The sequence below is a fragment of the Callospermophilus lateralis genome, unplaced genomic scaffold, assembly GCF_048772815.1.
Source record: "Callospermophilus lateralis isolate mCalLat2 unplaced genomic scaffold, mCalLat2.hap1 Scaffold_884, whole genome shotgun sequence".
Lineage (NCBI taxonomy): Eukaryota > Metazoa > Chordata > Mammalia > Rodentia > Sciuridae > Callospermophilus > Callospermophilus lateralis.
Genome location: NW_027516953.1, coordinates 503,069 through 516,774, shown reverse-complemented (window position 1 = coordinate 516,774; position 13,706 = coordinate 503,069). Strand labels below are relative to the sequence as shown.

The window sequence follows — 13,706 nt, the reverse complement described above, 5'->3', positions numbered from 1 at the left end:
GTGGCATCAGCCTGATGGCTTTCTCTGGTTCCCAGGGGACCACTCTCATTCCTGCTTCCAGGGCCATTCCAGCAGGGGAAGGGCTTGGACAGTGACCACAGGGCCCCACTCTCTAGGCAAACTTAGAGCTGGCAGTGAAGTTCAGCACAGGGCTGTCTACTGAAAAGGCGGCCAGTTTGAACCCCTCTCCAACCCTGCACTGTGCCCATAGTGCTCCTGCTGCCTCTGGCTCAGCCCTGTCCTGCTCTGGCCTGAGGGCCCCACCCAAGAAGGCCTGCAAGTGGCTGAGGGTGAGGCAAGGCTAGGACCCCTGGGGCAGAGGAGCTGGTTGTCTGAGGAAGTGGGGGTGTCCTGCCCCTTTTACACACTTTAGAATTCCTTTGTTCTCATGCCTTCACTTCCTCACAACCTGCTTACTTGACCTAAAAGATGGAGTGATCCAAGGGCCAGAAGGAAGTGGATCAGGGGTCCTGGCAAGAAGGGAGCAGTCTAGGAGGCATTCATTAACAGCCCCTACAACTCCCTGCAGGGAGGAATAATCCCTGGAGGCTGGTAACCTTGGCAACAGGTGGAAAAGGGGAAGTGCTCTAGAGGTATTAACATTTTATTACTTTTCCTTTCAAACCAGCCTCCATATTTCTGATCTGACCCATTATTTATTACTTGCACTGTCCTTTTGTCCCCACCAACAACACTTTCTGAATATGTGTTCTATGAAGACAATGAAATTTGATTCCAGTGTACAGACCACTGATTACTTCAATTTTCCTTACTTCCAATCACCTCTCCCCGTACCTTCGACCTCCCTGCTTCGTTATCATAAATATCCCTAAACCTTATGGGGGAGAGATCTGAGACTTGATCTGTCTTCTGGCTTGGCTGCCTCCTAAAGAAACCTTTTCTCGTTTGCAAAACTGGTCATTTTGAGATAGTAATTTGGGAAGACAGAGAGACATACTAAGTGTCAAAAGCAGCGCCATAAACCGCTAAATGTGAAAGGCTCCCTCCAACACTTGCAACTTTGAGGGCAATGTGCAAAGCAGGGTGTAAAATTGTGTAGCTCTACCCTGCCTCCACCTCTAGACCAGCCCCTAGCTATCCTCCCTCTGCAAATACTAACACCCCATACCAACAGGTTGCTGTCTGTCTCTCTGGAGATAGCCTGCTTATCCGCAAAGGGGTCTCTCTCTTAAGATAAGCCCCCATTCTTCCTTGAATATGTATCTACTTCACAAATAAACCTCTGTCTCTGCCTTTGACTGGTGCATGGTAAAATTCTTTTCTGTCATGTCTGCAAGAACCCTGCTGGCCCTGAGTCAAGTTCTCCCTTTCTCTGGAAACTTCTCAGACCATTCTTCAGAGAAATATCTTCTGCTGTGACAGGTTCAGAGATTGGCATGCCATCTATGGGAGGCGGGTGGCCAGGACCATGCCTAATTCAGTAACTGACTGTCATGGAGAAGAGATCTCTTCCAAGAAGGGCAGCAAAGAATTTCAGCATGAGTCTGGCAAAGGCAGAGACAAAGGTTTATTTAGAAAGTAGATACACATTTAAGGGAGAATGCCATCTGTCTCAAGAGTGAGAAGCCCCTCCTTGAGTTGGAGGTCCAACATTTGTAAAAGGGCCATAGTCAGGGACAGGACTGAGGTGGAGACAGGGTGGAGCTGCACAATTGTAAGCTCAGTTTTCCCTGAGTTTATGTATTTCCCTCATTTTACAAGGACATGAGCCAAGAGCCTGTCAAGATTTTAACACAGTGACTCCCACTGCTTGCCTGTCCTCAAGCTTGTCTCTTTTGTCTAAAGAAAACACAGAGACCAAGCTAGAATTTCATAGGACCAAGCAAATGGGGAAAGGGCCGAGAAAGGAGTGCAGGTTTGGGGTTTGGGGAGGGAATACTGAGAAGAGAGCTCTGGCTGTCTCCCTATTCATTCGTACCTACTCCCTTTCTTGCAGTTTTGGAGAGAATACAGGTATGGGGGGAAGGCTGCAAAAGGGGTGGGGGGAGGCTTTCTTTTTGCCCCAGTGGTATCTGAAGAGCCAAAGTGGGCAGCAGGACAGAAGCTGACTTTCTTGCCTAGCTGACTCACAGTTTTTATTATGTGATTGCTTGTTTTCTTTTGGCTGACTATACCTACCCTCAATTTTGCCTAAACACACACACTGGCTCATTAATTTAGAGGCATATGCTGAATACCCACCAGTGACAAGAGTAAGATGTGACCCCGTGCTCATTGTTCACAGACCTAGAAAGGGAGATGGACACTTAAAGAGTTAGTAAAAAAGATGAAAAGTGCCAAAACAAGTAGGACTGTCTGTGAATGTATTAATCATACCTTTATATTCTGCTTTTTGTTGTTATTGTTGTAGTTTTTAAATAAGGGACTGCTTCTTTGGGGTTATCCATTTCCTAAAGACAGTAAAAAACTGCCTAAGGCACACCTCTTATATGCATACCAACCACTGGGGGTGGGGGTATACTTCTAACCTCTTCTTTTAGCAAGCTCTTAATGTTCCCTTTACCTAATTGCCCCAGGGCCAGGTACCAGATTGCAAGAGACATTCCTAAATGCTGCAGCCTATTGGAGTTAGCCAAACCAAACAATTCAAAACTTATGCTCCTTTACCCAGTCCTTCCCTTAAAAACCACAATAAAGGCTCTGACCTTGTTTTCTGACTGACCTGGTATTTCCCTGTGTGCTCCCCATTCACAGCCTGCAGTGCCTTCTCTTTGTAGGGATCAGTAGTATAAGTCCCTTCTTCCTTCATGACAGTACTTTCTTTGTCTATGTGACTTAACACACATTTCAAACAATGCTGGGATTGGGTATGATGGTGCATACCAGTAATACCAGCAGTTCAGTAGTCTGAGACAGGAAGATAACAAGTTCAAAGCCACCTCAGCAATTTAGCAAGGCCCTGTCTCAAAATGAAAAATAAAAAAAAAGGCTGGTGATGTATGATATACTCAATGATTAAGTGCCCTTGGGCTCAATCCATGGTGTCCAAACAACCAAGGAAAAAAAATAAACAACCACCACCATTTCTGGTTACACTTAAAACAGTGAATACCTATATCTCCCCTACTATTTTGTTTAGTATAAACAAACATATCTAGATAAGAGTTTGTTCCCCACATGGGTTCTGTTTCATCATTCTCAGAGCAAAGAGTCTACTTATTTGTTTATGAACTACCTTAGTATTCCTGGGATGCTAAAATAAAAAATAACAAATTTATTCCTCACAGTTCTGGGGACTGGAAAATGTAAGGTCATGGTACCAGCTTTCCTGATTCATAAATAACTTCCTGCTGTGTCCTCACTTACTGAAAGAGGCAGATAAGCCCCCTTGGCTTATTTTGAAGAACACTATCCCATTTTTAAAGATAGTAATCTCTGGCAATAGGCATGCACTGTATACAGGAATATAGGGCTCTGCCCTCATGACTTCATCATCTCCCATAGGTCCAACTTCCTGATGCCATCCCCTTGGAGGCTTAGAAATTCAACATATGAATTTGGGGGTTGGAAGTAGGAATACAAACATTCAGACCATAGCTAGAATTTTTGTTTAAGAAACTGGGTGGGGGCCTGGGGCTGAAGCTCAGTGGTAGAGCGCTTGCCTCACCCTTGTGAGGCACTGGATTTGATCCTCAGCACCACATTAAAAAATAAATTCATAAACAAATATATTGTCTCCATCAACAACTAAAAAAAAAGAAATAAAGAAAGAGGGGCTGGGGATGTGGCTCAAGTGGTAGCGTGCTCACGTGGCATGCTCGGTGCCCTGGGTTCGATCCTCAGCACCACATACAAATTAAAGATGTTGTGTCTGCTCAAAAAGAAACTATAAAATAAATATCAAAAAATTCTCTCTCTCTCTCTATCTCTCTTTAAAAAAAGAAAGAAAGAAACTGGGTGGGATTTGGAGGCGGTTGCTGGGGAATTTTGAGGAATTAGGTATATCCTATATGTAATGAATTCTTAGTAAGTTTCAAACAAAAACCAGGTAGTCTGACAACTTCTGAATATCAAAGAAAACTATCCATTTCTAGAACTTCAATTGCCAGGCTCCTCTGTGTTTGCAAAGTATCTTTATAGCTAATCTGTCATTACTCACATTACTGATAATAGTTGAGAGATGCTATAAGACTCACTTGGCTTGAAATACCTTGGCCAATAACCTGGGTTTCCTCCTACTCTATTTGGTATAAATTGCCTAGTTATAGCCTCTATCAAAGGGTAATTTAAGTTATCTGGCAGGGGAGAAATGTCTCTCTTTGATGATTTGCAGCTGTTGAAGATTTCTAGTAACTAGCTTGACATAGAAATGTGGGGATGTTTCTCAAGAAATATCAGCTTAGAGGGCTTGGGTTGTGGCTCAGTGGTAAAGTGCTCGCCTAGCATGCAGAAGGCACTGGGTTCCATCTTCAGCACCACATAAGTGTAAAATGAAGATATTGTGTCCACCTAAAACTAAGAAATAAACATTTTATTAAAAAAAAAAAGAAATATCAGCTTAGGATTTAATTCTGCTAATTCTGGGTATTCTTAGACGAACCCTAAATCTCAAATGTTGAAGAGTTGGTCCCCAATGCAGCAGTGTTCAAAGATGGGGGTCTTTGAGAACAGATTAAATCACAAGGACTCTGACTTCAACAATGCATTCATTCATTTATGGTTCAGAGTTTACTGGGTTTTGAGTGAGAGGCTTTGTTATTCAAGCAATTTCTCCTTTGCTTCCTAGGCACCACGAGGTCAATAGCTTTGGTCTACCACATGTCCCTCAGTGAAGTTCTGCCTCACTATAGGCCTAAAAGCAACAGAATCAGCTAATCATGGAATGAAACCTCTGAAAGTATAACCCAAATATAAATCTTTTCTCCTTTCTAGTTGTATATCTTAAGTATTTTGTCAGTGACACAAAGCTGATCAACAAACTGAATTCCAATTTTTCCTTAGACATATTACCACAAATCAGTTTGGATAATCACTTTGGCAGACACTGAGACTGACTGGGGCAGGATAGGTGTTCAGTAAAATTTATTGCATATTCAGTTGAATGAATAGAAGCTTTACTGCATCAGTTCCAGCTGTGATTTGCCTAGAAAAGGGACCAACTCTAGTTATACAAAGCAAATAGAGAAATTCCTGGAAGGGTATCAGGAGTTCATAGAATTAAGGCAGTTATCTGGCTTGTGGCAGATTGCAGAGTCAAGGCAGTTCCAGGGAGCTGGCACAAATCCACAGGTTCATGAATAATCTGTCCCTAGAATTGCCATTAGCCCCACCTCCAGCATCCCTTCTGATCCAGGATTCAAATTCCTGGGACTTTAATGGTCTAAATTACCTGTTTGAAATAATTAACCCAAAGGAGATAAAAGAAGGGTCTTCAACTCTCAAGATGGGAGGCTGCAATGGAAGACACATACTAAGAATTGTTCCAATAAAGCATTCACACAATAAGAAAAATTTCAAAAAAGAATATGGTGGTAATAGAAGAGGGGAATTAGATATTGCACTGTGAAGAAAGACAAATGTCATTCACATTGATACTAAAAGAGAGATGGGCTGGGTGGGGGGGCGTCGGTTACTGGTAAAGGAGAAAATATATCGGTGTAGTTTCAGAAGAAGGAGAAAGTGACCATCACAGTCCTCATGTAGCTGGCCAGACAACTACAAGAACCTGGACAATGGGATACAGAAAATAAGTATTTCATGGAGTTCCCAGGCTAACATAGGAGCTGAACAAATATTTGTTCATTGAATTCACAAGAAAATGGAAACCTAAAACATGCTATTTAGATACAAGGAACTGAGTTTCCTTCTGTTAGCTCAGTGGGGAATGTGTCCCCATAGACAGTGACTCATCCTTAGAACCAGTTGAGACTTCCCATTTACTCTCAGGCCCTTATCAAATATACTGGGTTATCTTTTGCCTTCTGTGTCAGAACTATGGGGTCTCCATGAAGTTAGTCTTGGGCTTTCCCAGACTTCAGCTACACTGGAATGACTGTGTTCATGCTCCCAAGAGACATGCTTCTCTTCTTGGGTTATCAGATAAAGAATCAGCCCTTAACCAGGTGAATGAGAAGTAATACTCCATTTATACATGTTGTGTCAAATGCATTCTACTGTCATGTAGAATAGAACAATTTAAAAAAAAAAGAATCAGCTCTTAATTCCTGGCAATTATTTATCTCTTTTTCTAGAAGAATCTCTTTTCTAGTCAATCTCAGTGGTGCACAGCCAGTAATCCCAGTGGCTCGGGACTCTAAGACAAGAGGATCGTGAGTTCAAAGCCAGCCTCAGCAATGGCGAGGTGCTAAGCAACTCGTGAAACCCGTTCTCTAAAGAAAATACAAAAAAGGGCTGGGAATGTGACTCTGTGGTCAAGTGCCCTGAGTTCAATCCACAGACGCCCTCAAAAAAAGAATCTTCTCTGCTGCACGCTGCCCAGTCATCTGGCCCAGCTGACGGTGACCTGTGGACCCTCTGACAGAAGAGTCACCTGGCCCTCGAATGCACCATGTCTTGTTCCTCCAGCGTTGACACTATGAAGAAGGTGGTTCAGCAGCTCTGGCTGGAGGCTGGACTCAACCACATGAGGTTTCCCAGGCAGGTGCAGACGAAAAAATTTTGTCTGCAGAATGCTCTCCATGATCCCCTCCTGACTGGAGTATCTTCATGTACAAGTTCCTTCAGACCCCAGAAAGTCTATTCCTTTTTGTAGTCATCTTTCTGAGGTTTCCCAAACCCACTGCTCAAGAACCAGTGAATATTCAAGAGAGCTTAATTTGAAGCCTGTACAAAAAATTTCTCTGTAACACATGTACCAAAATACAATCTTCTACTTTTGTCAATCCTTAACATCTACCTCTCTGAATTTTCATGAATTTCTATTTCACAAGGGTAATTATTTTATATACACTGGCAGCAACATACAATAAAATATTTATTTATTTTTTAGTACCAGGGATTGAACCCAAGGGCATTCAACCACTGAGCCACATCCCCAGCCCTATTTTGTGTTTTTATTTAGAGATAGGATCACACTGAGTTGTTTAGTGCCTTGCTTTTGCTGAGGCTGGCTTTGAACTCTCGATTCTCCTGTCTCAGTCTCCCCGGCTCCTAGGATTACAGGCACGTGCCACTACACCTGGCTCAAAATACTTGGTATTAAAAAGAAAAACAAAACAAAACAAAAAAAAACTTTCTTCTTCCTCTTGCAGAGAAGCCACATAACCCAGATATTGAATCCTGGTGTACTATAAATCTGAATTTCAATCTTAGGACTTTCCCATATTTGCTGGTTGTCTCATCTTGTTGAATATGTCCAGAGCCAGTTCATTGCTCTGCGAAACTCCTGTGCTACAGGAATTTTGAGTGAAAATATACTTAAAGTTCCAGACACATAAAATACTGGATTTCTCATGATACCCAGCCATTAGGTCGTGTCCAAAAGATAGACCTATTAAAAATAATGCTCAAGGTCTTTGGATGTACCTCAGTGATAAATTGGTTGCTTGCATGAGGCCCTGGGTTCAATTCCCAGCATTTAAAACAAAAGAAAATTTCAAGATACCACCTCCCCTCACCCAAAAAGAATATGTTAGACAGGTGTGGTGGCACCTGTGATCCCAGTGGCTTTGGAGGATGAGGCAGGAGAACTGTGGGTTCAAAGCCAGCCTTAGCAACTTACTGAGGCCTTAAGAAACTCAGTGAGACTCTATCTCTAAATAAAATACAAAAATATGCTGGGGATGTTGCTCAGTGGCTAAGATTGAATTCAGATTTATAGTACACCAGGATTCAATATCTGGATAATGTGGCTTCTCTGCAAGAGGAAGAAGAAAGTTTTTTTTTTTTTTTTTAATACCAAGTATTTTGAGCCAGGTGCAGTGGCACTGCATGTAATCCTAGCAGCCGGGCAGACTGAGACATGAGAATCGAGAGTTCAAAGCCAGCCTCAGCAAAAGTAGGCACTAAACAACTCAGTGAGATCCTGTCTCTAAATAAAAACATAAAATAGGGCTGGGGATGTGGCCTAGTGGTTGAATGCCCTGGGTTCAATCCCAGGTACTAAAAAGTAAATAAATATTTTATTGTATGTTGCTGCCAGTGTATATAAAATAATTACCCTTGTGAAATAGAAATTCATGAAAATTCAGAGAGGTAGATGTTAAGGATTGACAAAAGTAGAAGATTGTATTTTGATACATGTGTTACAGGAAATTTTTTTGTACAGGCTTCAAATTAAGCTCTCTTGAATATTCACTGGTTCTTGAACAGTGGGTTTGGGAAACCTCAGAAAGATGACTACAAAAAGGAATAGACTTTCTGGGGTCTGAAGGAACTTGTACATGAAGATACTCCAGTCAGTAGGGGATCATGGTGAGCATTCTGCAGACAGAATTTTTTCAAGTCTGCAACTGCCTGGGAAACCTCATGTGGTTGAGTCTGGCCTCTAGCCAGAGCTGCTGAACCACCTTCTTCATAGTGTCAACGCTGGAGGAACAATAATGGCGCATTCGAGGGCCAGGTGACTCTTCTGTCAGAGGGTCCACAGGTCACCGTCAGCTGGGCCAGATGACTGGGCAGCGTGCAGCAGAGAAGATTCTTTTTTTGAGGGGGTCTGTGGATTGAACTCAGGGCACTTGACCACAGAGTCACATTCCCAACCCTATTTTGTTTTTTTTAGAGACAGGGTCTCACGAGTTGCTTAGCACCTCGCCATTGCTGAGGCTGGCTTTGAACTCAGGATCCTCCTGTCTCAGACTCCCGAGCCACTGGGATTACTGGCTGTGCACCACTGCGATTGGCTAGAAAAGAGATTCTTATACAAAAAGATATACATAATTGCCAGGAATTAAGGGCTGATTCTTTTTTTTTTAATTGCTCTATTCTACATGACAGTAGAATGCATTTTGACACAACATGTATAAATAGAGTATTACTTCTCATTCACCTGGTTAAGGGCTGATTCTTTATCTGAAAACCCAGAAAGAGAAGCATGTCTCTTGGGAGCATGCAAGCAGTCATTCCAGTGTAGCTGAAGTCTGGGAAAGCCCAAGACTAACTTCATGGAGACCCCATACTTCTGACACAGAAGGCAAAAGATAACCCAGTATCTTTGATAAGGGCCTAAGAGTAAATGGGAAGTCTCAACTGGTTCTAAGGATGAGTCACTGTCTATGGGGACACATTCCCCACTGAGCTAACAGAAGGAAACTCAGTTTCTTGTATCTAAATAGCATGTTTTAGGTTTCCATTTTCTTGTGAATTCAATGAACAAATATTTTTTCAGCTCCTATGTTAGCCTGGGAATTCCATGAAATACTTATTTTCTGTACCCCATTGTCTAGGTTCTTGTAGCTGTCTGGCCAGCTACATGAGGACTGAGATGGTCACTTTCTCCTTCTTCTGAAACTACACCGATATATTTTCTCCTTTACCAGTAACCGCCGCCCCTCCCACCCAGCCCATCTCTCTTTTAGTATCAATGTGAATGACATTTGTCTTTCATCACAGCGCAATATCTAATTCCCCTCTTCTATTACCACCATATTCTTTTTTGAAATTTTTCTTATTGTGTGAACGCTTTATTGGAACAATTCTTAGTATGTGTCTTCCATTGCAGCCTCCCATCTTGGGAGTTGAAGAACCTTCTTTTATCTCCTTTGGGTTAATTATTTCAAACAGGTAATTTAGACCATTAAAGTCCCAGGAATTTGAATCCTGGATCAGAAGGGATGCTGGAGGTGGGGCTAATGGCAATTCTAGGGACAGATTATTCATGAACCTGTGGATTTGTGCCAGCTCCCTGGAACTGCCTTGATTCTGCAATCTGCCACAAGCCAGATAACTGCCTTAATTCTATGAACTCCTGATACCCTTCCAGGAATTTCTCTATTTGCTTTGTATAACTAGAGTTGGTCCCTGTTCTATGCAAATCACAGCTGGAACTGATGCAGTAAAGCTTCTATTCATTCAACTGAATATGCAATAAATTTTATTGAACACCTATCCTGCCCCAGTCAGTCTCAGTGTCTGCCAAAGTGATTATTCAAACTGATTTGTGGTAATATGTCTAAGGAAAAGATTGGAATTCAGTTTGTTGATCAGCTTTGTGTCACTGACAAAATACTTAAGATATACAACTAGAAAGGAGAAAAGATTTATATTTGGGTTATACTTTCAGAGGTTTCATTCCATGATTAGCTGATTCTGTTGCTTTAAGGCCTATAGAGAGGCAGAACATCACTGAGGGAGCATGTGGTAGACCAAAGCTATTGACCTCGTGGTGCCTAGGAAGCAAAGGAGAAATTGCTTGTATAACAAAGCCTCTCACTCAAAACCCAGTAAACTCTGAACCATAAATGAATGAATGCATTGTTGAAGTCAGAGTCCTTGTGATTTAATCAGTTCTCAAAGACCCTCATCTTTGAACACTGCTGCATTGGGGACCAACTCTTCAACACTTGAGCTTTAGGGGTCATCTAAGAATACCCAGAATTAGCAGAATTAAACCCTAAGCTGATATTTCTTTTTTTTTTAAAATGTTTATTTCTTAGTTTTAGGTGGACACAATATCTTCATTTTACACTTATGTGGTGCTGAAGATGAACCCAGTGCCTTCTGCATGCTAGGCGAGCACTTTACCACTGAGCCACAACCCCAGCCCTCTAAGCTGATATTTCTTGAGAAACATCCCCACATTTCTATGTCAAGCTAGTTACTAGAAATCTTCAACAGCTGCAAATCATCAAAGAGAGACATTTCTCCCCTGCCAGATAACTTAAATTACCCTTTGATAGAGGCTATAACTAGGCAATTTATATCAAATAGAGTAGGAGGGAACCCAGGTTATTGGCCAAGGTATTTCAAGCCAAGTGAGTTTTATAGCATCTCTCAACTATTATCAGTAATGTGAGTAAGGACAGATTAGCTATAAAGATACTTTGCAAACACAGAGGAGGCTGGCAATTGAAGTTCTAGAAATGGATAGTTTTCTTTGATATTCAGAAGTTGTCAGACTACCTGGTTTTTGTTTGAAACTTACTAAGAATTCATTACATATAGGATATTCCTAATTCCTCAAAATTCCCCAGCAACCGCCTCCAAATCCCACCCAGTTTCTTTCTTTCTTTTTTTAAAGAGAGAGAGAGAGAGAGAGAGAGAGAGAGAGAGAGAGAGAGAGAGAGAGAGAGAGAGAATATTTCGATATTTATTTTATGGTTTTTTTTGAGCGGACACAACATCTTTAATTTTTATGTGGTGCTGAGGATCGAACCCAGGTCAGTGCGCATGCCAGGTGAGCACGCTACCAAGTGAGCCACATCCCCAGCCCCTCTTTCTTTCTTTTTTTTTTTTAGTTGTTGATGGACACAATATTTTTGTTTATGAATTTATTTTTTAATGTGGTGCTGAGGATCAAATCCAGTGCCTCACACGGGTGAGGCAAGCGCTCTACCACTGAGCTTCAGCCCCAGGTCCCCACCCAGTTTCTTAAACAAAAATTCTTGCTATGGTCTGAATGTTTGTATTCCTACTCCCAACCCCCAAATTCATATGTTGAATTTCTAAGCCTCCAAGGGGATGGCATCAGGAAGTTGGACCTATGGGAGATGATGAAGTCATGAGGGCAGAGCCCTATATTCCTGTATACAGTGCATGCCTATTGCCAGAGATTACTATCTTTAAAAATGGGATAGTGTTCTTCAAAATGAGCCAAGGGGGCTTATCTGCCCCTTTCAGTAAGTGAGGACACAGCAGGAAGTTATTAATGAATCAGGAAAGCTGGTACCATGACCTTACATTTTCCAGTCCCCAGAACTGTGAGGAATAAATTTGTTATTTATTATTTTAGCATCCTAGGAATACTAAGATAGTTCATAAACAAATAAGTAGACTCTTTGCTCTGGGAATGATGAAACAGAACCCATGTGGGGAACAAACTCTTATCTAGTTATGTTCGTTTATACTAAACAAAATAGTAGGGGAGGTATAGGTATTCACTGTTTTAAGTGTAACCAGAAATGGTGGTGGTTGTTTTTTTTTTTCCTTGGTTGTTTGGACACCATGGATTGAGCCCAAGGGCACTTAATCATTGAGTATATCATACATCCCCAGCCTTTTTTTTTATTTTTCATTTTGAGACAGGGCCTTGCTAAATTGCTGAGGTGGCTTTGATCTTGTTATCTTCCTGTCTCAGCCTACTGAACTGCTGGGATTACTGGTATGCACCATCATACCCAATCCCAGGATTGTTTGAAATGTGTGTTAAGTCACATAGACAAAGAAAGTACTGTCATGAAGGAAGAAGGGACTTATACTACTGATCCCTACAAAGAGAAGGCACTGCAGGCTGTGAATGGGGAGCACACAGGGAAATACCAGGTCAGTCAGAAAACAAGGTCAGAGCCTTTATTGTGGTTTTTAAGGGAAGGACTGGGTAAAGGAGCATAAGTTTTGAATTGTTTGGTTTGGCTAACTCCAACAGGCTGCAGCATTTAGGAATGTCTCTTGCAATCTGGTACCTGGCCCTGGGGCAATTAGGTAAAGGGAACACTAAGAGCTTGCTAAAAGAAGAGGTTAGAAGTATAGCCCCCACCCCCCGTGTTGGTATGCATATAAGTGGTGTGCCTTAGGCAGTTTTTTACTGTCTTTAGGAAATGGATAACCCCAAAGAAGCAGTCCCTTATTTAAAAACTACAACAATAACAACAAAAAGCAGAATATAAAGGTATGATTAATACATTCCCAGACAGTCCTACTTGTTTTGGCACTTTTCATCTTTTTTACTAACTCTTTAAGAGTCCCTCTCCCTTTCTAGGTCTGTGAACAATGAGCACGGGGTCACATCTTACTCTTGTCACTGGTGGGTATTCAGCATATGCCTCTAAATTAATGAGCCAGTGTGTGTGTTTAGGCAAAATTGAGGATAGGTATAGTCAGCCAAAAGAAAACAAGCAATCAAATAATAAAAACTGTGAGTCAGCTAGGCAAGAGAGTCAGCTTCTGTCCTGCTGCCCACTTTGGCTCTTCAGATACCACTGGGGCAAAAAGAAAGCCTCCCCCCACCCCTTTTGCAGCCTTCCCCCCATACCTGTATTCTCTCCAAAACTGCAAGAAAGGGAGTAGGTACGAATGAATAGGGAGACAGCCAGAGCTATCTCCTCAGTATTCCCTCCCCAAACCCCAATCCTGCACTCCTTTCTCAGCTCTTTCCCCATGGGCTTGGTCCTATGAAATTTTAGCTTGGTCTCTGTGTTTTCTTTAGACAAAAGAGACAAGCTTGAGGACAGGCAAGCAGTGGGAGTCACTGTGTTAAAATCTTGACAGGCTCTTGGCTCATGTCCTTGTAAAATGAGGGAAATACATAAACTCAGGCAAAACTGAGCTAAAATTGTGCAGCTCCACCCTGTCTCCACCTCAGTCCTGTCCCTGACTATGGCCCTTCTACAAATGTTGGACCTCCAACTCCAGGAGGGGCTTCTCACTCTTGAGACAGATGGCATTCTCCCTTAAATGTGTATCTACTTTCTAAATAAACCTTTGTCTCTGCCTTTGCCAGACTCATGCTGAAATTCTTTGCTGCCCTTCCTGGGAGAGATCTCTGCTCCATGACAGTCAGTTACTGAATTAGGCATGGTCCTGGCCACCCGCCTCCCATAGATGGCATGCCAATCACTGAACCTGTCACA

The 13,706-nt window shown here is 42.1% G+C and overlaps 1 pseudogene; it reads right to left on the bottom strand.

Moving 5' to 3' along the window:
* Window positions 1-8,319: 8,319 nt before the first annotated feature.
* On the bottom strand, window positions 8,320-8,531 carry LOC143641190 (guanine nucleotide-binding protein G(I)/G(S)/G(O) subunit gamma-5 pseudogene; annotated as a pseudogene).
* Between the last annotated feature and the right edge of the window lie 5,175 nt (window positions 8,532-13,706).